This window comes from Pinus tabuliformis, chromosome 5_1 (genome assembly GCF_031772625.1).
Source record: "Pinus tabuliformis cultivar Carrire ecotype Pingquan chromosome 5_1, CPIR1, whole genome shotgun sequence".
NCBI classification, from domain to species: domain Eukaryota; kingdom Viridiplantae; phylum Streptophyta; class Pinopsida; order Pinales; family Pinaceae; genus Pinus; species Pinus tabuliformis.
Window position 1 is genome coordinate 897,785,769 of NC_142305.1, and position 23,560 is coordinate 897,809,328.

Here is a 23,560-nt window from a genome sequence, read left to right on the forward strand (position 1 = left end):
TATCTTTTCAGCTTTCCATCTTGTATCCCATATAGGTGAAATTTAGGAACATCATACAAGTCACTCGGTCACAATTATTACATTATTTTTCACATGCTGCTTCGAAAAAATATCAGCTCTGGTTAAGAGGGGCTCAGCTGGTTGGTAAAGCAGAGTGTTATCATTCCCTAAAAAGTGTTTGAGGAGAAGCTTCGGACTTTCTCAACCAGGCCTTCATTAAAATCATTCCAAGGGAGAGTGCAAGCAATTCCATTAGTAGATGGTGTGCTGTAATATACCCAGTACTCTTTATCCACCATTGACAATATGGAGTACTTCTTAAAACTACCTATTTCCATCAATTGCTTGCTCTGATACCAATGTACTCAACATCCATACTACACACTTAATTCACATGGAATTTAACTTTGATACCAAATTTCCTCACTATCCTACTATTGACTAATTAATGAATGCAGATATAACAATGCAGGCTCATACAAACACAATTAAATCATTCATAGATATAGATGCGGACTTATATATGCAAACAATATTGCATAACCACAAACCAATTCTTAACATAAACAACATTAAATCAACATAAACATAATTGAATCATAACATCTATCTTTCTAGGAATTTAATCACCAGCTAGTCGTAGATGATGGACGATCCACCTAACCATAGACTCTCAGTTACCTTTGAAATTTCGCAAGAGGTCACCCCTGAGCTAAGGCTATGAGTCCACAATGACAAAAACTCCTATGGCTCGCTCTAACTCTTGCACATGGCCCAATTCTCGAAAATTCACTATCTACAAACTCTTACAACTATCCCAATCCACCAAGTGCTCCTTCCCCGTCACTCTGCACAACCCAAGGAATGGGATCCCTTTCTCTGCCACACAATCCCTCAGGCTTACCCACTTCTGTGAATAGCTCCAATGGCTGGCTCTAACTCTTGCACATGGCCCAATTCTCGAAAATTCACTATCTACAAACTCATATAACTATCCCAATCCACCAATGCTCCTTCCCCGTCACTCTACACAACCCAAGGAATGGGATCCCTTTCTCTGCCACACAATCCCTCAGGCTTACCCACTTCTGTGAATAGCTCCAATGGCTCGCTCTAACTCTTACACATGGCCCAATTCTCGAAAATTCACTATCTACAAACTCTTATAACTATCCCAATCCACCAGTGCTCCTTCCCTGTCACTCTACACAACCCAAGGAATGGGATCCCTTTCTCTGCCACACAATCCCTCAGGCTTACCCACTTATGTGAATAGCTCCAACACAGACTGGCCAAGAAATCTTATGGCTGGGGGCTCCAAGGATTCTCAGCTGTAATTTTAGTCTTATCTAATGACAACAATTTCCCACACATAGGGTCATAATTTCCACATGCATTCATTTTCCATAATTTCTATTACAGCATTAATGTTGTAGCTTAGGCTTTGAGACAAGACTTCTATTAGAATGAGCATTCAATCCCTTTTGCATGCCCAAAATTATGGAATATATTGGCATGCCCATAATAACCCATGTGTCTTCATGAGAAGTACACGTTATTCTCTTGAAAATTAATACCAAGGTCTAAGGATTTAGGAAACATAAAGCAATTGATTAATAAAGTTAAGGTAAAGAATTTAGACTCACAATAAAATAATATTATCTTATTTTGGCCCTTTTGAGCCCCATAAGCCCCCTGTTTTATTCTCTCGTGGAATCATAGCCCCCATTCTTTTGTCCTTCTTCATCAGCAGCTTGTGATGTATTTTTAATTTTTTAGTATTTTTAATGTAGCATTTAGATATTACATCATTGTTTGGCTCTCAATGTTTCATCATGTACACATATACATGGCTATTTTGGGGATCAAAATTAGCGGTATTATATTCCCTGCTTCTATATCTTCCACCATCTTTGGTGCACATCACTATTATATACAATAAATTTTACATCAAAATTTCAAAACAAATGTGCATATTCCTCCTTCATCACATCGTCTAACTTCCATGTTGCTTTTTCACAGTGGTAATGGGGCCATTGGACATTTACCTACCTTATGACTATGTCCTGGAACATCTTGACCTTCCTATTGTTGAGAAATCAATGCATAGTTATTAGGGTTTTGATTCCTCTTTTATTGATAATTACTTGTGATTTGAGTTGGCTTCTTTACTTCTTTATTATGTTATATTTCGTCAAGCAATTACGAAATCAAAAATGCATGAAAATCACAACAACAAGAGACACAAGATGTAGGCACTCGGCTAGGGCAAAACCCTTCTCCTAGGGGAAAATCCAATCAAACTCTTCTTCTATAATAGAACCAAGTCAAAGTGAGACAATCCAAGACCTTTTGACCAAGACAAAGACCTCCTCCAATCACCAAGTCAGCCCTCCTTCCAGGTAGACAAACTCTGCCAAAGTCAACAAGAGTCAAGTCCTTCAAAACTGCTTCAATCTGCAACTTCGGCTCCCTGCAACTCAGAATTTCAGACCTGCAGTCACTGCAGAAATTTCGGCCCCTATAACTTGCCCAGAAACCCTAAAAATCTCGCACGTGTGAGAGAGAAGATGCCCAAAAACTTTGATTTTGTTCTTCCTTTGATTTGACCTTCTTTCTCCTTGACTTTGCACTTTTTTTCTCTTCCTTCACTACAAATTGAACTTGTTGATGGATGGATGCCAAATAGGTCGAGTTCTCCTTCTATTTATATTGCTTCCACAGGGTTGAATTGCCCCAAACAGGGTCGACTTCATCAAGGCAAGGCCGACTTGGTGAGGAGGTGAAATATGACTAGTTTTGACTCAAAATATTTTTTCTTTACATGATACAAAAGCCCAAGAAGGGTCTAATAAATATGACAATGACTCTTACGACTCAAGAAAACCCTAGAAGCGTACAATGGAGGCATCTAATAAACAAGTAAAAGGACCATGAAACCCATGCTTTAAACTAATTTTCTTTTTCCTTCTTTTTCAATTTTATAATAAATACATAATGATAAAGTACAATAGCACTTATAAAGACCGATCATAGTTACAATTTCAACACCTATCCAATCTACATGCTAGCTACACCTATAAATCTCTTTCTAATTCTACCTAAATCAAAGTCTAACCAATGACATGGCTAGGATCACACACATACTTTTACAACAGTGTCACCTGAAATATATTAAGCACTCTTATGGCAGTGGGAAATGCAAGCATGTATGAAATTGGTCCTATCTCAGCCAATATTTCAAATGGAGCACAATAATTGGCTACTAGCTTAGTGCATCTTCCCATCCTCAAAAAGTTTTTCCTTGGTCTCACTTTCAAAAACACATGCTCTCCAACATTAAATTACCTTGGTTTCCTACATTTATCTGCATAGCTCTTCTACCTATCCTATGCTGCCTTAAAATTCAGCTTAATCTTTAACTATTTGCTCTTTCATTTCTCTAAGTAACTCTAGTCCCAACTAACCAGGGCCTAGAGTATTGCACTTTCTATCATATAAAGTTTCAAATGGGTTGTTGTTTAGTGAAACTTGATATACATTATTGTAGGCAAATTCAACTAAATGCAAGTTCCCACTTGGATGGCTTGTCCATAACATACATTCTTAGCATGTCTTCAATCACTTGGTTAATTCTCTATGTTTGTCTGTTTGTGGATGATAGACTACGCTAAAAATTCAAAATTGTACCAAAACCTTTGAATAATCCCTTCCAAAAGTTTGAAATATCTTTTGATCTCACTCTAAAACAATTGCCTGAGGTACTCTGATGCAAGAGCATTCGGCTCAGAAATATCATTGTATTTTAGTAGACATAGGGGGTCTTCTGTTTTAAGGAAGTTGGTTTCCTATGCATCAAATTAATGTAATTTTAATGTTAATGAGTGATTTTATGAGAATAGGATCTAATTAAGTATTGAGAGGCATATTGTAAATGTTCTCGAATGAAGGGGAACATGAGAGAATTAGGATAGTTGAGAGTTCATAGGGATTGATAGATTGGAAATTAATTGTAGATCTTAAATTAGGAATTAGTTCATAATTTCTGGGATTGAGAGGATTCTTAGGATTTAGTTGAAATTATTAAGGATCTAAACCAGAATTGGTTCATCGAACCTTTTGTATAAATGTAGGCCTAAAAGGCATAGGAAGAGTTAGTTAGTTAGAGTATGAATTAGAATTCAGAGATTAGATAGAGCTTGATTGTAAGCCTACGAGCAGATAGGGAAACAGAGGCCATTGATATTGGAAATCAGGCCTGAGAGAAGAACCTGTGTAAATACTAGTTTACGAATACAGAAATTCGATTTCAACCCTGTGTAGAGTACATATGTGATTAGATTGTAATTCTTTATAAGCAAAGTGTTTCTGCATAAGATATGTGTGTACAAACGAAATCGCGAAGGACCGAACGCAGAGATTAATGTGTGTTTAACGCAATTCCACCAATAAGCGAACAGAGGAGAGTTTCAATCGAGATTGGGGTCGATTGACTAGCACAACGGAAACTGTCGGATCGTCTAGATCGACAGATAATAACAGCGAACAAGGAATGGTGGAGAAAATATCATAGCCGTCTGATGGAAAGAGATCCACGGTCATCGCGTGGTGAAGATGCACAGACGTTAATCAAAATAGAAAGGCAGTTTTCATAGGCGGGAAGTTGTTTCTCGCGCGGTCTCAAAGTCGTAAGCGGTATTTCAATTCCGAACCCGAGAAAGTTATGAACCGTGACTTAATCCAGTTGAAGTCCAGGTAGATCACAATCGTCCGTTGGGTGATTGATCAGACGCATATCGCGTCGGGAAAAGAACGAGGTTTAATCCAAAAAATGGACGCGATGAGGTTTTATTCAATGGGCTTAAAACCTCGTTGAGTTCCAATAATCGTGACCGTTCGATGGTTGATGGATCGGACGGTAATCGCGCGCGAATAAGTGTGTGGGTTAACACGCCGGGCGGACCCGATGGGTTATTTAAAAGAAGTCTGACTTCTTTGAGTTCCGGCGGGATGGGTGAAAGTTGGAGATCGCACGATAGCTGTTGATCGGAAGGAAGAAATCAATGGTGTAGATTTGAAGCGAAAGGTTGAGTATCGGTAAATGTGCAAAGGCAGAAAGGTAATGTTTAAGTGCGGGTTTATGTAATATTTCTATTATATGAGAAATAATAGAAATAAGCGGAGTAAAGATATTATGGTTTAAGTCGGGTTTAACCAAAGTCTAAAGACTATGGTAAGGTTGATATGCGTGGTTAATAAGAGTTAACCAAAGGATCATGAAGGGTTGAGTTATAAGGGTTAAGAGGAAACACGAATATATTTTTGCTTAAAGAATTAACCTTTAATAAAGTGGGTTTTCATCAGATGTAGTAATTCCGCATAAAGTTTAATTAAGGGGCCTTAAACCTTGAATTGTGAAGGTTTTCACCATGGATCAGGTGATTAATCTCGGGACATGTATATGACATGCGATTTTGTTTGCATAATGTGGGTATTAGCGGCTAAGGCTATATCATTTGGTATCAGAGCTGGTTAAAGCTCTTTTTAATTAAAGCAGAATTGTGCAGAATGCAAGTGTGATTGCAAAAGGAAGAGGAGATCAGGTTATTTGAATCTGATAAGTAGAAGGCATGACATAAGATGAGAGTAAGTGATACTCTTAAGAAGAGATTGCAGAAGCATAAAGAAAGCACAGTGATGTTTGTTTTCTTGAGGAAAATGGAGGTTCACTCAAATGTGAAGAGTGGATGGAGACTACTTGTGAAATCATACAGGTATTGTTTTATTTAACTCTAGTTTGAGTTTTGCAGGTTAAAGACAGAGTAAAGATTGATAGAAGCAGACAGACAAGGAAAGTTGTATGTGTTCTAAAGAACAAAGTGAATGAAAGACTGGAAAAACAAGTGGCAGTGAACCTGAAGAATCCGACTGAAGGTTGGACAGAGAGGACAAGAGTGTTCTCAGAAGGAAGCTGAGCAGAAGCATTTTAAAGTGGCCATAGAAATTTGGCAGCAGCAAGCTTTTGAAATCTTGGAATGATATTTGTTTAAATATCATTGATATGCAGGTAATAGTAATTAGTGAAGCATCTCAGCAAGAAGATCACAGCCTAAAGAGCAGTGATGAAGGAAGCCAGTAAGGGTTTCTGAGAGAGAGTGGCAGAACCTAGTATTTCATTTGTGTTTGAAATACAAGAGGACAGTTGTGTTCTCAAAAGTGCAGATGAGTTGAAGTCTAGAGCATGGAGTGCTCATATGGTTCCAGAGGAGAGAACCAGAAAGATGCCAAAAGACTGAGCTCAGAGGAGAGAAGCTTAGTGAGGTATCATGCAGCAGGGAGGACTTGCTCTTGCAAAGACTTGTGCAGCTCATAGAGATGGAGAAGAAGATGACTACTGATAGTCATAGTAGAGGTTCTGAGGAAGACCACAGCAGAAGAAAAGTGAAGAAGGAGGATGCCAAGGCAAATGGCAAGAGGATGAGTCAAGAGGAGATTGACAAGGAGATTGTTGAGTTAAAAGAACAACTCAATGTATTAAGGATGATACTAGAGGAAAACCAAAGACAAGGTTGGGTCTTGAGGAAAAAGGCAGTGAAATGGCCTAAGTTACAGAGAAGGCTACAGCAGAGGCAAGTGAAGTGGTTGGTGGAAGAACTCAGAGAAGCTGAGTTGGAAATGGAAGTTTCCATTTGTGAAGTAGAACAGGGTGAAGTTTTGGGTGGAGATGAAGACTTGAAGACTGAAACTTCAAGTGAGACCAAAAGGACACATGATTTTAAATCTGATAATTTGTGTATGTTTGCAGGTGAAACATGTGAAAAAGGACAATTTGTTGATATTGTCATAAAGGAGGAAGAAGACAGGCAAAATCTAAATTATGTTCTAAAAGAGGATGAGATAGATAGGTCTCATGTAAATGCCTGTACGCAGTTGGGAAAAAGTTTTACTTTTCAGCATATTGCAAAGACTGAAAGCAGAGGAAGTTTGACTCATGATGATGGCCAAAAGCAAGAAGAAGTAGGGAAGGATATCAAGCAACCAAGTGAAGGACTTGATGAGATTGAAGAGCAGACCATCGAAATATTTATGAGTCATGTAAAGGACTTGGAACAGCAGGAGGACTTGGTGATTGAATCATCAAGTGAGATCATGAGGTCTGGTGGTTTTAAAACTGACAAGTTGTGTGTGAATGCAGGTATTGCAGAAGACAAACCATCCTATGGAACTGTCTTGAGTGAAGCTGAAAGTTGCCAAGCAAAGTATGATGATGACTATCTTTCAAATGAAGATCAAGTTGAGTTATTATAGTAGAAGGAGTTCATAAATTCCTTGCTTAGTAAAGGAAATATCTCCAGTAGAGATGAGACAGTTATATCTTATGATAAAGAATTTGTTATTGGTAAGGGCAAAGAGAAATTGATTTTCTTAGATGGCCAAAGGAAGAGTGATGGACAGACATCTAAAACTATCACAGAGATGGAGGGTCAGAATTTTATTCTGATCGAGAATGAAGAAGTAGTGTCACCAAGAAATTATACTTGTGACAAAGAAGAAGATAGTGAGGATTGTACAGAGCTTTTAGGAGGAATCCCAAGTGAGATGGCAAATTTATGGCATGAGTTAAGTCTTTTGGAGAAAAGGCTAGAAAACCAAAGAGTAAGTGTTCAGGTTGTAAAATCAGAACTGAATGAGAATGAAGAAGTTCACTACAGTGGACAAGAGCAGGAAGACATCATTGAAGCAGATGATGTTGAGAAGAGATCTATTGAGGATCTTATAAGTTGTTTGGAGAATGAGGAGGAAGAGAGACTTGTAGGAAGTCTCATGAGCTCTTTGAAGAGTTCAAATCAACAAATGGATATGATGATAAGTAAGGTTGACAGGCCTAATGTTTTTATTTCTGACATTTTGTGTGTGGTTGCAGATTTAGCAAATGAAGAACAGTTATTGCAAACTATTATACATGTTAAGGAAGATGAGAAGCCTAATAAATGTCTCATGTGTAATGATAAATTAGAAATGATGCTGGTAAAAGGATATCATGTTTCTCATGATTGGTGTAAGCAGGTAGGTTTTGAAGTAGATAAAGATGGAAAATCTTCTACAGGTATCATAGAAATTGAAGAAGATTGTAAGCCCATATATGATGATGAATACTTCTCAGAAGAAGACAATTTTGAACTGGTACAGAAGACGTATATAGATGCACTGCTTAATAGAGGACAAGTTCAGCATGAAGACCAAAGAGATGAAGTTAAACACAGAGATTGTGATATGGATAAAGGAGAATCAGGTGATAGGCAGTCACTTGAAGTTGACATGAAGATGAAGGAAATGTACAAAGACATTTCAAAGAGGCAAGATCAGAATTGCATTCTGATGGAGAATGAGACTATGTTGTCTCATGAGGACAACCAAGGGGGAGCACATGCACATTTGGTTAATGAGGAGACTGGCAGACAGTCAGAAGAATTTGTTGTTGAGGATATGAAGGAGGAAAAGGAAGATTCCATGATAGTACTTAGCCCATGGAACGAAAACATTAAATCATTGGAAAGTGAATTTGTAGACAAGGAGCAGAAAATAGATGTTGCAGAGGGAGATATCTTCAAGGATATTCAGGAAGTTTGGGTGGAAGCAATATCTACAACAGTACTTGGAGCAATCTCAAGAGTAATAGCAGAAGTTGAAGTAGAAAAAGCTGAAGAAAGTAAACAGTAGGACAGAGTACAGCAACAAGTGGCAGAGTAATAAAAGCAAGATTTGTTACCAGCTCAAGGATGTGTTGGAGATGGAGATTGAAGAATTATGGCAGTTGATGATGAAACAATCTAGGTTGAGGAAAATGATAGTAGGAGGAGTGATCAATCAGAATTTGAAACTAATTGAAGAGAGGAAGATGAACCAGAAGACAACAGATATACAGCAGTAGCAAAGGTGCAAGGCATTTGGGCAGTTACAAACTAAAGTTTGGGACCCTGGAGGTTTTTTTATTAACACATGAGAACACATGATCAGGAGATCATGAATGTTTTCAACCTTGGGAGTCTGATGCAGGAGCATTCAACTCAGAAATATCATTGTATTTTAGTAGACATAGGGGGTCTTGTGTTTTAAGGAAGTTGGTTTCCTATGCATCAAATTAATGTAATTTTAATGTTTTTGAGTGATTTTATGAGAATAGGATCTAATTAAGTATTGAGAGGCATATTGTAAATGTTCTCGAATGAAGGGGAACATGAGAGAATTAGGATAGTTGAGAGTTCATAGGGATTGATAGATTGGAAATTAATTGTAGATCTTAAATTAGGAATTAGTTCATAATTTCTGGGATTGAGAGGATTCTTAGGATTTAGTTGAAATTATTAAGGATCTGAACCAGAATTGGTTCATAGAACCTTTTGTATAAATGTAGGCCTAAAAGGCATAGGAAGAGTTAGTTAGTTAGAGTGTGAATTAGAATTCAGAGATTAGATAGAGCTTGATTGTAAGCCTATGGGCAGATAGGGAAACAGAGGCCATTGATATTGGAAATCAGGCCTGAGAGAAGAACCTGTGTAAATACTTGTTTACGAATACAGAAATTCGATTTCAACCCTATGTAGAGTACATATGTGACTAGATTGTAATTCTTTATAAATGAAGTGTTGTTGCATAAGATATGTGTGTGCAAATGAAATCGAGAAGGACAGAGCGCAGAGATAAATGTGTGTTTAACGCAATTCCACCAATAAGCGAACGGAGGAGAGTTTCAATCAAGATTGGGGTCGATTGACTAGCACAACGAAAACCGTCGGATCGTCTAGATCGATGGATAATAACGGCGAACGAGGAATGGTGGAGAAAATATCGTAGCCGTCCAATGGAAAGAGATCCACGGTCATCGCGTGGTGAAGATGCATGGGCGTTAATCAGAATGGAAAGGTGGTTTTCGTAGGCGGGAAGTTGTTTCTCGCGCGGTCTCAAAGCCATAAGCGGTATTTCAATTCCAGACCCAAGAAAGTTATGAATCGTGACTTAATCCAGTTGAAGTCCGGGTAGATCACAGCCGTCTGTTGGGTGATTGATCAGACGCATATCGCGTCAGGAAAAGAACGAGGTTTAATCCAGAAAACGGACACGATGAGGTTTTATTCAACAGGCTTAAAACCTCGTTGAGTTCCGATAATCGTGACCGTTCGATGGTTGATGGATCGGACGGTAATCGCGCGCGAATAAGTGCGTGGGTTAACACGCCGGGCGGACCCAATGGGTTATTTAAAATAAGTCTGACTTCTTTGAGTTCCGGCAGGATGGGTGAAAGTTGGAGATCGCGCGATAGCCATTGATCGAAAGGAAGAAATCAACAATGTAGATTTGAAGCGAAAGGTTGAGTATCGGTAAATGTGCAAAGGCAGAAAGGTAATGTTTAAGTGCGAGTTTATGTAATATTTCTATTATACGGGAAATAATAGAAATAAGCAGAGTAAAGATATTATGGTTTAAGTCGGGTTTAACCAAAGTCTGAAGACTATGGTAAGGTTGATATGCGCAGTTAATAAGAGTTAACCAAAGGATCATGAAGGGTTGAGTTATAAGGGTTAAGAGGAAACGCGAATATATTTCTGCTTAAAGAATTAACCTTTAATAAAGTGGGTTTTCATCAGATGTAGTAATTCCGCATAAAGTTTAATTAAGGGGCCTTAAACCTTGAATTGTGAAGGTTTTCACCATGGATCAGGTGATTAATCTCGAGACATGTATATGACATGCGATTTTGTTTGCATAATGTGGGTATTAGCGACTAAGGCTGTATCATACTCCATGCAACCTGTCAGTGTCCATTAGTTCCAGTGATCAAATGTACTCTTTCCATGTGATTGATAGGGTCATTAGGTCAAATTGTTATATTTTCAAATAAAATTTGATACCTCTTGGTTGTCAAATGGTCATTGGTTTCTATCTAGGTCATTGCTACTCCCTCCACTTGCTCAAGCTCATCATCACTCATCATGGTCATGTCATCATTTAGGTGTCCTAGGTCATCAAAAGAGTTAATGTATCATCATATAGGTCATGGTCTAGGATTCACCTTTGATTGTCATCATTATATCAGTCATCAAAAGCAAAAAGAGAGTCATGTTCATCATTTGGGTCACCATCATGGGAGTTAGCAACTTAGGGACAAAAAGAATCAAGGTACCATTTCCTTGTGAAGAAATTATGCTGCAGTACAATCACCTCATCATGTCATTTCTCAAAAGTACATGTGATGTCACACCACCACCAAAGCAAAAAATCGAGTTTCAAGCTATTAAAAGACCATCCAAGCATTCAACAACTTCATTTCATCCTCCAAGAGCTCTTCTCCACCATTGTGCCTCATCTCAGCCATCAGAGCATCGATCTTCATCATCAAAACACCTTGCCCATCAGCTCGTTGCGTTTCTACTACCTGCACGTTGCGCTTCTGGACATTCGCTACGTTTTTTAGTTTGAAGGTCAAAGCAAGCAAGCAACAGGTTATTTCTCATTCAAGAAGTTTTCAACACTCCTAAACAAGTAAGTGAAGCATTCATCAGCCCTCTCATGCAGTGATTTCCTTCAAAAATGATGAAATCCCTCTCTTAGGGTTTTATGCTGCGTTTTTAAGATTTCATGGTTTTTGCTTTCTTCCAAGGAGAAAATCCCTATGTTTTCTGCCTAAACACCCTTGTATACACTTGATAGACCCTCCCCAACCATTTCCCATACCTGTTTTCCCCATCTCACCACTTTTCCCCAAAAACCCAAACCCACGTTGTGTTTCTGTTGCATTTCTGGGTTTTCCCTGTGTTTTCCACTTTTTCCCCTCTTTCCCTCACCCATTCTAAGAAATTTCACTACCCATGTGTCCCTAACATCTACCCCTACCTCCTAATTTTTTCCTAGAATTCTCCCCTAATCCATATCCCCTCCATTTCCCTCCATAAACTAGATGCTCTTTTTCCCTTGTTTTGCAGCTCTAGACCCCTACCCTTTCTCCTCTCAAACTAAGATTTTCAATCAAGCAAAACCGATAGCATGGCCAGTGAAAAGAAGAAATACAACAAATGGGGACAAGTCTCAAGTTATGAGCCAACTCATATGCAAGAGATCAATGCTTGAGAGTTCATAAAGAGGTCATTTAAACAAGCAAGTTGCCTAGGGTTTTGTGAGGAAGTACAGGAGGTGGGCTACCATTGTGAGTTGACTAGTCTATTTGTTACCAATTTCAAGAAGAACAAGACCACTATAGCAGGGATGGACTTCCAAGTCTCAGCTTAGGTTATAGCTTCAGCCACTAGTATCCCCAATCAAGGAGAAATTTGGTTTAAGGGGATGGATTTGGACATTGAAAACTACAAAGTGTTCCTGAAACCACAGTATAAGGAAACCCCATCTCATATCTTTCCTGCAGCCAGTTATTGGATAAGTATACTCCTTTGATGAAGATGATTATGAAATATTTCACTTGTGAAGGTAGCTTCAGCAGGTTGTATCAGTGTCATATCAAGTTGTTGATGTACTTCACATCCATTAAACCACTAAACCTAGCAAATTACTTGTTTAGAACCCTGGTTAAGATGACTGAAAAGGTGCAGACTAAAGGGAAAGATAATTGAGCAAGCTTATTCCATCATGCTTTGATCAAAGTCATTGTGCTCCACCAGCGCACACAGGTCAATATGTCATGGGAAGCATTCTTGGAGGTAGTTGACCTCTTGCCTGTCTCTCATCAGTCCAAAAGTCTCAATACTCCTACATCATCTGGGCCACAAAGACCTGAGCCATCTAGCATATCATCAGTGACAAAAACAAAGCCTAGGGCAGAGGTCTCACAAACATACAAGGAGGGTGAGAGGCTGGTTTTTGCCCCTGAGATAGAAAGAGACATGCCTACTCCTAGACCTATGACTAGGGCTCAAGCAAAAAGAGTGCCTAAGGAGGTTATCATTGAAGAAGTTCAAGTTGAAGCCATGAGAGAGAAATTACCTAGGGATAGAGGAGATTCACCATTGCAGCATCATGGAGAGGTACCCCCTGAAGTAGATATGACTGATCATGGAAATAAGGCAACAGAAGACATCATTAAAGAGCAGCAAGCACAGATCAAAGAGTTACAGGATGACCTTTCTAAAGCCAATTTCATGGTGGCTCTCTTGAAACAAGAAAATAGGCAACTGAAGCTAAGCCTAATGCAGCAAGGTAAATCACATGAAGAACCTCCATCATCCAGCAAGGCAACTAAGGACAAAGGTAAGGCAGTCATGGATGTAGAACAACAAGATGAAGGCACACAGGTACAGCTAAGGAGACCTACAACCAGAGCCATGGCTAAGAAGGGGAAAAAAGCAGAAAATCCCTCTCCTCAAACCCTAAAAACCTTTGATGACTCCATAGCAGCTGAAATTGAAGAGAACAAGGAGTATTGGTTTGAGAGAGTGAATATGCACCTAGAGAAGCTTGTGAGGAAGGCAAACAAAAACACTGCCCTGCAAAGGCATATGGCAAGGCACTATTACATAAGAAACATGGTGTGTAAGATTAGGGTTAAGAACATGAAGAAGAAACTTAAGAAGACCCTAAAGAAGCTTAAGAAGAGGGATAATCTTGATCTCTTGGCTGATGCCTCCTTAGTTGTTTGAAGCCATGTCAGAAAATGGGAAAGGAGACAAATTTTGGTAAAGTTTTGAAAATTTTCGAGTTTTTGTATGCACTAGCAAAAGGCATCCTACAGAAATGCAGTGTGCCCACGCTATGCTTTTTCCCAAGACCTCCAAATGACAAATGGAAAACATGTACAAGTGTCTTGACTCTTATGGTTAGTACATCTCAGAAATCTACTTTTGGTATCTTATCAGCTCATGGATTTGCAGGAAAAGGTCAAAAACCACTAAAATTTCACCTTTCTGCCACTATTTTTGGTCACACGCTGCGCTTCTGGAGTAGTTGTGGCAAATTGAGTTTTAAGTGGTCTTGGAGAAGTATTTTTGCTGATTTCAAGCTTCAGTGATATAGAGGACATCCCCAGCTATCATGACCAGTCTTCAGTTCAGTTTAAAGATGCACCAAAGTCATTCAATCAGCCTTCAAACTTTCGCTGTGTTTATGTGCCTACACGTTGTGCTTCTGTGGAGGAAGCTTGTTTCTCAGCTTTCATGGTCGATGTAATTAGTTTCTAAATGGTTTCCCCTGATGTAATTGAATGTTATAATGATGGTTAGAGTGGATATTTTGTAATTAAATGCTTTCAAGTCAAACTCAAATCAGTTAATGTAAAAGAGGCAAGTGGTTTCTAACTACTTATGATGAGGCAAGGATTAGGTAGGAGTAGGAAATCAGTTCCTAGGAAGGACGATTCGACCCCTGAGAGGGGGAATGTTGTTTTACATCTATATGTAGTTAGAATGAACTGGTAGACAGGGTTGGATTCTTGAAGCTCATCTCTTGGACTAGTGTACTAGACATTTTTGCAGAAGTATATGCAGTTGCAGCTATTTTCATGGGATTCTTGTGATGTGGTTTATGGCACTGTGTTTCTTCAGTTTTCTTTATGCATTTGATGATTAAGTATTTCTAGCGTCCATCTATATTCTTCTGGTGATTATCTCTTAAGTTTTAAAGCAGATTTCATGATCAATATGCTTTGTTTTGTTTGAGGTTTTCACATAAGTGTTTCTTCTTCTAAGCAAATGAATTCATAGTTATATGCTCATTTTGCTTCTTCTTTTCCCCTCAATTTAATTTCTGCCATTGATTGTATCTACCTCGCCCCATCTTATGTCTGCAACTGATCATTTGGGATACTTGACCTAGTTCTCAGACCTAGTGCTTTTGTCCAACAAACCCTAAATCAAACCCTTCTGTGCTAAATACCTAGCCTAAAATCCACATATTCTCTAGTCACTTCCATTGGCAATGAGCTTGATATAGAGAGAGCCCTCTCTGATTTGGCAGGGCTAGCTGCCAAGTCCAAAGTTGGTCTGAGGTTACCTCCTTGGCTTCCTTTCTCAGCCTTGGGACACTGAGGAGTGCTAACACAACCTAGCAATATCCTTCATATAAATTTCTGCACTATTAGCTGCTGTACAATTCAATTTGACCAGAATAAAGTGAGCAGCTTTTGTTAATTTGTGCACCACTACCATTATTGAATCATGTTGTCTTGTTGTCTTCGGCAACTTAGTAATAAAATCAATAGTTACCACTTCCCATTTCTACTCTAGAATTGGAAATGGCTGTAGCAAACCTGCTAGATCTCTAAATTCAGCCTTTACTCCTTGGAATTCCATACACTTTGTTGAATAATCAGCAGCTTCCTTTTTCATTCATGGTTATAAGTATTGGCTTCTCGCTGTTCCAATTGTCTTTTAGCAACCACGATGTCTAACATATGGACGTTATGCATTTCTTTTAGCATCAACTTCCTTAATTCACAAGGAATAGGAACATACATTCTATTTTTATATATAAGAATCCAATATTCTTCCAACTTGTACCTTTTATATTTTTGTTGTAACACTTCCTATTGTAATCCTTCATTTACCTATAGGTAATGTTCATCTGAAATAAAAGCTTCCAAAATTCTGTTTCTCAAATCTAGTTTGCACATTTTAATGGTTGTAACATGCATTGCATGTATTATTCTGCTGAGTGCATCAGCAACCTTGTTCTCTTTTCCTATGATATTTTTAATATCATAGTCATATTAACTAAGAAATTCCGACCACCCAATTTGCCTGGTATATAATGTTTGTTGTTCAAATAAACATTTCAGACCATTGTGGTCTATCCTCAACTCAAACTTCATCCCTATTAAGTCTCCACATTTTACTGCATGAACTATGGCAGCAAGCTCTAAGTCATATGTAGGATAATTCTTTTCATGCTCTTTGACCTTTCAGGATTCATAACAAGTCACACAACTACACTGGGTAGAAACTCCACCAAGTCTCTTTTTGCAAGCCTGCCCCAAAATATTCATTTGGATCGGAAATCTTGAGAATGTAAGCACTAGTAAGCAATTCTTTTACTAGCTAGAAACTTTCTTCACAGCTTACTTCCCATTGACATTTAATCCCCTTATAAAAATGTAATGAGATGTGCAAACTTCGAGAATCCTTGTATAAATTTTTTGTAGAATCCAACAAGCCGCATGAATGACGTTACATCTGTCATGTTCTTAGGTGTTGACCATTCTATAATAGCTTCAATTTTCCCTGAATCCATTACAATTCCTTCCTTAGAAAATATATGTCCCAGGGAATGTATTTGCCTCTAATAAAAAGAACATTTACTTAACTTAGCATACAACCATTGCTCTCTTAGCACTTGTAGTACCAATCTCAAGTGTTGTTCATGCTCTTCCTCTGACTTGGAATAAATAAAAATCTCATCGAGGAATACAACAACAAACTTATCCAAGTAATTTCTAAATATTCCATTCTTTAAGGGCATGAAAGTAGCTCGTGCATTTGTCAATCCAAATCTGCCACTACAAATTCATGTTGTCCATTTCCAAAAGTTGTTTTGTTGATGTATTCCTCCTTTATCCATGGCAACTGGTAGCCTAATCTCAAATCTGTATTTGAGAGGATTGTTGCTTCTCTCAGCTGATCAAAGAGGTCATTGATTCTAGGTGGAGGATATTTGTTTCGCAAAATGACCTTGTTCAACTATCTAAAATCAATACACAGCCTCAAAGTTCCATCTTTCTTCTTTACAAAGAGTACTAGAGCTCTCCAAGGTGAGATACTTGGGCGTATATAATCCTTCTGTAGCAATTCTGTTAACTGCATTTGCAGCTCCTTCAATTCTACTGTATTCATTTTATATGGAATCTTAGATATTGGTTCAGCTCCAAGCATTAAACCAATCTATATCACTTTTTTGGTTGTAAACCTGGTATTTCCTCAAACACATTTGCAAACTGCCATATTGGAAAGTCCATGGGCTTTTGCATTTGGTGGTTTCTTCCACATCAACTACATACATTTGGCATCCCTTCCAAAAACATCCATCTAGTTGTAAGGATGTAATCTCCCTTACAGATATGTCTTAAAATTCCTTTCACTATACTGATTTCCTTCTTCATCGAGACAAGTAAAACTCTTTTTTCGGCAATCTAGAATAGCATGATGCACATCTAACCAATCCATTCCAATGAGGACATCATATGAGCCAAGTGGTATTATATTCAAGTTTCCAAAAATGCTAACACCATTCATATCTAATGATAGGCTTTGAAAATCTCAATAATTTCACTTTTGTTCCCAATAGTTGGTTGAACCAACCATGATTTCTCATGTTTACTTCACTACAATTGAAATCTTCCAACCAAAATAGGGGCAATGTAACTATGACTTGCTCCTAAATCAATTAAGATGGCAATAGCTTCATTTACAATATTATCTTCAACCTCAATCATGTTTGATAAATGGTCTCCCTGTCAATTTTCCATGGATGCATATATTCTTAGGATATGTCAACCCACATCTTCCACTATAGTTTCCTCTTGTATGTTGTGCACAGCCCTCAATCTATCTCCCTTATGAGTACCATCTCTATATACATGGTCTCCTTCACATTCCCAACAATGTTTTCTTTCGAGTAGTGGCTACAGGAGGTCTACTTAGTAGCCTATTTGATTCCCATAGGTTATAGTCGGAAGAAGAGGATCAATTAGTTTAATTATTTAATGTCATTTCTAAAGTGATGTTGACTAATTAAAAATGAGTGTTATTTTATGACCCATGGTATTTTTTGATGACATGTGGTATTCCAATGGAAAAAATTTATAAAAAGGAAATTAGAGCTTGCTAAAGGTATGATCTGATTATTTTGTGAAATTGAATTTGAGAGTTCTTGTAGCTTAATGTGTAGAGGTGAAACCATCACGAGTAATCATTTTCGGTGGTGAGACTATCCACCCTAGTTGATCCAAAGGAAGAACCACTCAAGTTCTTCATAGGGATTGAACGTGAAGAAGACAATGGATTTGTTGGAGATCGTGGAGCTTGAAGATAGAGACAATTTATCTAATACGGGTCATATTCATCTATGGAGGCTGAATTAATTATGGATAGTTGAATATTGTGTAGGTCAAAATTCTTTCGAGGAGGCCAAAATCATCTGAAGGTAGTTCCTTTGGCAGAGCCTGAATTACTTAAGGAAGTCCATTTTTATTTTGGAGCCCGAATTAAATTAAGGAGGACGAGTTTTTAGCTAGTGACCAAATTGTATCTGGAGGGACAAATTAATTTTGATAGCATTTCTAGTCCTTGATTGACCGTAGAATTATTCCTTGTTGGTCGAGTTCATCCAAAAGAAGTTGGATTATTTCTTTGGAGAGCTAAATTACTTGGGGGGCAATGTGGGACTTCGTGCAAGTTATTACTCAGTTCATGGCAAACATTGTAATGTCCCTTTCTAAAATAAAGCAAACCAACTTGCAAAACTTTTAAAATCTTCTTTGGAGCAATTTGTCAAACAGTTTACATGACAACCTTTCTACAAACACTTAGGATGCAAGGTAAATAACAACGTACAGAAAGGATATTTATTTAAACCATTTAGCAGGCAACTTGAGCATAAACCGTTATACAACAAGGAACTCAAAGAATTCCACGGAACAAAAATTGAACCCAACCAATTTTATTAATGAATTTTGAAGTTTACATGCCAATCTTTAATTTATGGAACCTGTAAACACTCTGAGAAATGACACGAGTTGGTTGGAAGTGGATTGCTGAAGCAATATACGCCTCCAACAAGTTGTTGTTGAATACTCCAAGAAGGTTGCACTTAGTTGTTTCACCATTATCTGCCCTTCCTTTAATAGATTATGCTTGCACTGGGAAGAAGACTCGACCTTCACTCCAACGAAATCAACCACTAAACACGTCCTTGAGAAACTCAATCAATCAACCTCCAGGATAGGGAACTTAGCCATCACAGGCAAAGAGTAAACTTGGCTTGCCTAATAGCAATCTCGACCTAACTAAAATAAGAGTGACGCGACATGCCAATGGAAGGTAACTCACCTAGCAATTGATAATCAATCTTGGCCTGCTCAAGCAGTGTTATCTCCTTAACAACCCTGACCTTCCATTGTGGTTGTGAAGTCCCCAATAAACCTCAATACTTTTGGCCTCCTTCTAGGGTAAATTTGGCCTGCAAATTGTAAGCTTGGGCGACAGTCTTCCATCAATACGACTCATCCTTTTGATGACTAGAGGCTCGACCTCTCCAAGGAAATACCGCCTATCAAAAAGGGGTGTGAAGATCCTCAACAAAACAACCAAATCGGACTCCAAAGATAGTGTTGTTTGTCCCATGAACCCTGCTCTTACAGCAAATTCGGCCTCCTTGAGATATTGCTCAGCCTTCAATCAAGGACTAATTTGGGCCTGTAAAAAGGACAAGATTTCAACCATGAACAAATAATGCAAAATTTGACCTTTGCTACAATAGTATACTTGGACTCACAATAGGATCTCAAGCTCTTTTCCCAAAAGGAACTCGGATTATTGAAATTATCAAGCTTGGCCTGCAAAAATGTTATAATCCAAGCCTGTTGGAGATAGAACTCTGCTCCAACAAACAATAATTTAGTCATTCTACACTCAGTCCTAAATGCACAACACTCGGCCTGCAAACAAATATACAATGTATAATTTGATCCACAAGTACTAGACCTGCAAAATAACCTTTAGGGCATTAGTAAGAGATCTAATTGATCTCCATGTTGATCATTGGTGAGAAAATTTGAGTGATTCCCTCCTCTTCCTCCAAACTAAAGCTCTAATGAGTGGATCTATATGATCCCTCCCTTTCATTTGATATGAAGGACAATTGAGAGATTTGAAGTGATCCTTCCTTATCGACTGGCTAGGGTGTATAGTTGCAACACCGAAACCTATCTAGCCAAATCAATTAGGGTGGATCTCGCACCACCGAAATTGTCCTCCTTACATGGGTTCACACCCTTACATTCAAGCTCAAAGAGCTCACAATCAATAACAAAGACAACCACCATGTGAGATCCAATTCTCCTTTTATAACTTCTACTATTTGAATACCATGGGTCATCGGAATACCATGGATCAATACCATCGGCCATCAAAATACCATGGATCTCCCCTTTTTACCTTTTTCCCGCTCAATAATATAAAGTGACTTTATAAAGTTTTATCCTTTAATTAATCAAAAGTCACTTAATAATCACTTTTTAATTTAATTACTCAATATCACCTTAGAAATGACATTAAATAATTAAATTAATTGACTCTTGTCTTCTATTCCCGAAAAGGGGCATTACAAACATTCACGAGAGAATATATAATGCTAACAATAGTGGAGCAGGAGGGTCAAACAATCATAATGGGAATCACGTCGAGGGAAGCCACACCCTTATTCCATCTCAAAATATTCCTCAGACATCAAGCAGGGTATCACCTAGGCCCTTATTACGAAAATTATTAGAAGAACACCCAACAAAGAACTAAGGGAAGCGTGGGCCAGGTGAAAGTTTTGTTAACTATCAAAGCAAGTATCAAGCGCAAGGGGAGGAATTTCATGCAACTATGTCCTATCAAATACAAGGACAGCCCTATCAAAGCAAGTATCAAGCGCAAGGGGAGGATTTTTGTACTATGAAATACAAGGACAGCCCTAGAGAATTCAACAGGGGTCCCCAAACTTATGAACTTCCAAGAAAATTGGGGAAGTCATCCATTCCCTCTTTTGATAAATCATCTAGTTGCACTGCCTGGGCATGGGTACAGAAATTGGACACTTACCTCCAACTCAACCCTATGACAGAGATGGACAACATTAAGTTTGCAACGCTGCATTTGGAAGGAGGAGCTCATGAGTGGTGGTACCATTGCCTAGATACACTAATGCATTCTAGCATCACCTCTTATATGGAGTTCATATAGAGGTTGATTGACAGGTTTTATAAGACGAACCTTGAGTTACATTTCAGAGAGTTGACATAGCTCAAGCAAACAAGTACACCTGATGCTTACATTTCTGAGATTCAAAGATTAGTAGTCATGGTGATCGATGTATTAGAACACTGATCAGTCATGTTATTTGTTGTGGGTTGTCCAAACCCCTATGTGGTTGGGTCAAGGCAGTCAAACTAGGTTCCTTACAAGATGCTATCATTAGAACAAGGGATATGGAGGACGCAGTACCCAAGAGTAAAGTCCCTTCCAAATCGTTCCTTCCTTAAAAGAACAAGAATCAGAATCCCCTCCAAAAAGAGTGGTCTGAGAAAAACAAAATGGATGATAAGATCCGAAAAGAGCTGCAGAGTAAGAAACATTGCTTCAACTGCAAGGCGCCTTGGCAATCAAGTCACAAGTGCATGGGAAAAAGGAAGATACATTACATAGAGGTACTTTCAGAGAGTCAAGAAGAACAAGGAGAAGGATCGGTTCGGGATGATGAACATAGCAATACAAAGGAGAAACCGCCACAGGTGGAGCCTAAAGGTGGGCCCATGGAAAAACTCTTATGTGCTCCTAGATAACCTTTGGGGTCAGAGGAGTCGTACAAGGACAACAAGTCACTGTTCTGATCGATGGTGGGTCAACCCACAACTTTATTGACTCAACTTTGGTAGCCAATAAAGGTCGTCCTACATAGGATTTTGAGGGGTTCGAGATGGAAGTGGTGGATAGTTATGGTATGAGTTGCACTTAAAGCGCTCCATAGTTGGAGCTAAAGATGGGGAACTACTCACTCACTGATGACTTCTATGTGGTAGAGTTGGTCGACACCAATCTTGTATTGGGTGTTCAATGGTTTATATTTATAAGGAGGCACTAGAAGGACTACTGAACAATGGAGATGGAGTTCGCTACAACGGATGGCAAAAAAGTGGTTTTGAGGGGAATGACTAATGGTGCCCCTAAAGTTGTTACAACCAAACAAATGGAGAGTATATTCAGGCATGTTGACATATCTTGGGCAGTAGAGTGTCTATTTACATCTAAGAGACATTTACGTAGCAACTAGTATTACCACGCGAATATTCAATCTTTATTGGATAAACATGATAAGGTCTTCGGGGATATTCCACCAGGGATACCTCCTCACAAGGGCTTTGAGCATACCATCAAATTAGAAGTGAGGGTGAAGCCAATGATAACAACTCCATATTGGCACCCCAAAAGATTCAAGGAGGAGATCAAAAAAACTATCAAAGAAACACTACATGGAAAAGAAACAAAACCAAGATAAACTAGTTACTTGGAATAGAAGCCTTCCAAGTTCCAATGAAAGATGAAGTCATCCTCAAGCATGATGTAGTTCTTTGGGTTAAAAATAGAAAAAGGTGGAGTCCACACAAAGCAAGAATGAAGCCTCCTCATGTGATGCACTCTAGCCCAGTAGAGACAAATATAAATTAAGTCAAACTCCACTTAATTGAAGAGAACTAAAAATAGAAATCAGCGATACTAATTGTGAACTAAAGTAATATTCAAGTCTAATAGTAGGTAGAGTGCACTCATCCCTATGTCAAATATAGGCCAAAAATACACATGACTGATGAGGAAGGTTCCTCCTCGCATGTTGGGCCCCCCTTCTCCAAGAATAGGTTTCTTCATGGTCAAGCAAATCCAAAAATAGCATGTAGCATGTGCATGAACTAAAAGTCAATTGAATTAAATAGTAATGAACTCCGCTAAACTAAATTGTAACATCAACTCCAAGAATGCAACCCTAAGTGGGTTGTATTCCTTGTAGATAAAAATAGGTCAAGTGGAACCCACATTAGAAGGCATGGGAACCTTATTAACAAATAGTTGCTACATCAACAAGTCAACCTAGCAAAAGGTTTACTTAGAGTGCAAGTCAAGTTGAAGAATTGATTTGGATCACCCTAAGTGGGTTGTATTCCTCCTAGAGAAAAATAGGCCAAGTGGAACCCACATTAGAAGGCATATGAACCTTATTGACAAATAGTTGCTACATCAACAAGTCAACCTAGCAAAAAGTTTACTTAGAGTGCAAGTCAAGTTGAAGAATTGAATTGGATCACGAACAAAAAAACTTAAAAATAGGGTTATTGTATAAGATAGATCACATTAGTTACTTGTAGAGCAAGTGACTTGTTCTCCAAGCAATCTCTCATCTAGGGCACATTGGTCAATGGGTCAAAACTCCTAGAAACTTATCGTCAAGGAAGGCACACCTCATTGGGTTAAAATACTATCATGAAAATAATCAACATAATCTCAAGGAAACTATTGCGTCCATTAAGGGTTGGAAAACCCTAATTTTGACGTCATTTTAAGGATTTTCAAGGTGACTTAAAATTTGACTCCCACATTATTCACCATAAAAGAAAGGGTATTGAAAATTCCAAAACCCTATTTTTTACCTAACTTTTAATGGTCTCATATCACCGCCAAATTTGTTGCATATGTTCTCCTCAATTAGAGTATTTAAGACTATAATTACTTTTTTTAAATGAAGAAACCCTAATTTTTTACTTAATTAATTGATCAAGAAATCAACTTTGACCAAAAATTTGACTTTCTCT

General features: G+C 38.3%; 1 protein-coding gene across 4 annotated transcripts in view; it reads right to left on the reverse strand.

Moving 5' to 3' along the window:
- The window catches only part of LOC149167704 (uncharacterized), a 223,032-nt gene that overhangs the window by 80,999 nt on the left and 118,473 nt on the right, over positions 1 to 23,560 (reverse strand). The gene's annotated exons all lie outside the window — the stretch shown is intronic.